Source organism: Frankliniella occidentalis, unplaced genomic scaffold, assembly GCF_000697945.3.
Source record: "Frankliniella occidentalis isolate FOCC.00 unplaced genomic scaffold, Focc_3.1 Scaffold463, whole genome shotgun sequence".
Classification (NCBI taxonomy): Eukaryota; Metazoa; Arthropoda; class Insecta; order Thysanoptera; family Thripidae; genus Frankliniella; species Frankliniella occidentalis.
Window position 1 is genome coordinate 1 of NW_026267581.1, and position 3,097 is coordinate 3,097.

Sequence of the window (3,097 nt, forward strand, 5' to 3'; positions counted from 1 at the left end):
GGGGGGGGCGAGCCCTAGTGCGGGGCTCACCGGTACCCGCGGCGGCGGCGGCAGGCCCGCGTGGGAACTTCCCTGCAAAGTAGGGCGCCGGCGGCGGCGGCACCGCGCACCCCCTCCCATCCCCGCCCGCTCCACGCATGGTCGTGGAGCCCGGCCCCGGCCCGCCACGGGGCTTCCTCCACCTGCAGCTGTCTCACCTCACATCCCCATCTCGCTCGCGACGCCGCGACATCTCGCCGATACTACGGTATCGAGCACGACCACCATTTCCATTTCCGGCCTCTTTTTCTTTCTTTAGCCGGGGCGGGGCGCTGCTCACCACCACCACAACCTTTTTCTGCCAGAGGGGCAGAGGGGTGTTTGGCCGCCGACCAAACGCAGCTGCAAAGCCATAGTCGCGCTGAAAGCCCCATAAAACGACATCGCCTCGCCGCCTACTACTACTACTAGTGAGTGCTGCGACACGGCACGCCGCGGCCAACCGAGTACAGTACATGGAGCAGCGGCAGCGGCGCCCACGCAACACGTCGATAGGAGAGAAAGTCTATTTAGCAACCTAAACGATATTGGAAACATTGGGAAATGGCCCGCTCGCTCCTACAGTAGTACAGCTCAGCCAGCTCGGTTCGGCTTGGCTCGGGCCGCTCCGGGCCGGGCAGCCGAGGCATGCGGACTGCAAGACCGACCGGCGGCACGGCGGCGAGGCGAGCGAGAGAAAGCAGCCGTGTAACGCCCCGGCCAGGCCCCGGCCACGGCCCGCCCTTATGCAACGGGCCGGGAACAAGCGGGAGAAATGGAGCGGCGGCGGGGCGGGGCAGGACGGGGACCAAGGCCACGTCACGGCCCGGGTCAGGGGACACCGCGACGACGAGGACATCAACGGCTACCTTGAATGAACTCGACATGGGTCGCCGTCGACCGTCGTCGTTAATTTTGAGGGGGAGAGGGGGGGAGGGGTATTTGCAAAGCACCCGCGCGTGGTGTGACCCGCACGTGTTGTCTGGCGACCCGCGACAAGTGAGGGCCATGGAGGTGGCATCGCCATGGCTAGGCGAGGGCGTGCACGTCATGCAAGAGCACCAGGGCGAGTGCGTGTAGAGTCCGACTCTGAGGTGCGTTCGCACAGGCGGGAGGGCACCACTTCCTCTAACTAACGCGTTGCAAATGGAAATAGGAATGACCCACACCGGGGCGAGGGGGGCGGGCGGTAGGCGGCGGAGGCGGCAGGGCGCCCCGAGTGAGTCGTGGGCCGCGTGCCGCGGGCTGACCCCGACCCGGTGCGTCTGGGTCCCGTGCCGTGCTCGGCTCGCTCGCGGTGCTGCTCGCTCGCATAGATAAGGCTGACGCAACGCGTTGCCCGCCGCGGTCCTCAAGTGCGGAGCGCGTCATTGAGGTCGGCCCCGGGGTTGCTGCTGCTGCTGCAAGCTGCTGCTGCTCCACTCGAAGAACTGCCTCCTGAGCCGCCTGCTGGCTTTTAGTGCTCCGTTACAATTTCGCCCTCCCCCCGTTTCCCCTTTGCAGCCCGCATGCGGGGGCTCCGCGGCGGCGGCCCTTGCAGCAGCAGCAGCAGCAGCACCGCCGCGCCTCGCGCAGCAGCGGACCCTTGCGCCGCTGTACCATATCGATTTTAAAGCGGAACGCCCTCGCGCCCACCCACCGCCACACGGACCTCCACGGCGGCGCGGGCCTCCCGGACCATGGCGTTCACAAAATAAAAATCACCAGCGATTCCGGGTCGTCCCCTATATATCCTCCAAGTTGCAATCCTGGAGCACAGAAGGCACCCCACTACTGGACGTGCGGAATCACCCCCTCCCCCCTTTTCTCCCAAGCATACTGCATGACATCAGGGGGGGACCCCACACCACACCAAGGAGGGTCCCGGCGACGTCCCCGAGCAGAGCCCACGCCGCAGCCGTTCGGGGGCTAATTTGCAATTGAAGCAAGCGGTCGATACGGAGAAAGGGCAAGAGGGGGGGGGGGGGGGTGAGAGAGCATGGTGGTGGTGTGGCGCGTCGGGAGGAGACGGCGGCCGCCGGCCGCGAGGGATATGCGGGTCCACGAGGGATGGGGAGGGAGGGGGCAGCAGTCACACGACCGCGCCAGCCTGCACCAAAAATAAATCAATCAGCCCTACCTACCCGTCCAGACATTCGCTCCAGTCTGTCGCACGCACACACGCGCAGACTTTCACTGCTCCCCCTCCTCCCCACCCCCCTCAGACGGAAGGGGGAGGGGGAGCAGGGGCGTGGCTGTCTGCTGCCACCAGCCAGATGCAGCTGGTGCGCTCGCCCTCCTTCTCCACCCCCGCCGCTACCTGAGACTGCACAGGCCAGACAGGACAAAGAGTGCGACGCAGGGGAAGGAGGGGGTCCCAAATCTGCACCGTGAACGTGCACGCCACATAGGAGCCCGTCGCCGTATCGACAGTGCCAAGAAATTCCTTCATAAATCCACTCGCCAAGAAGACAGACGCCACGCGGCATAAAAGGCAGTCGCAAAAATTGCTGGTTCTTTGTCTAGCCCGGGGGCCAGGCGCGAGGCAAAGCCTATTGTATTTGAGATGAGCCGCGAAACGGCGAGAATGGGGAGGGGAGGAGAGCGGACGCGAGAGAGAAAAGCTGCGGGCCGCGGGGACGGGCGAGCGGGATTTGATTTATTTCTCATTTTCTTTTCGACGCGGTGAACAAACGCCAAGGACGGCGTCAAGGAGCTCTACTCGCAGTAGAACGCAGCCCCCCCCCCCCTTTTCTGTTGATGAAATTGAAATCTGGCAGACGGGCCGAGCTGGCAGCAGCGGCAAGGACGCCACGCCCGCGGCGGGTCGGGGTCAGGTCGTATCGCTACAATGCGGCACAAAAGCAATCGCGCGCGAGAGTTCAAATCCCCCGTGGGGCTGCTGCTGGGGCCCCGTGCCGAACGGCGGCCCCGCCAACTCTCAGTTTCAGGCCTCCTGCGCAGCTCGGCCGTTACACCCAGGGCGGGGCGGGGCGGGGCGGGGCCACCCCCCGGGTAGGGCTAGCGGCCCTCGTGTGAGAGGTGCGCAGAGCTCCGGGCTGGTATCGCCTGGGCCAGGGACACCCCGAACGAGACTACT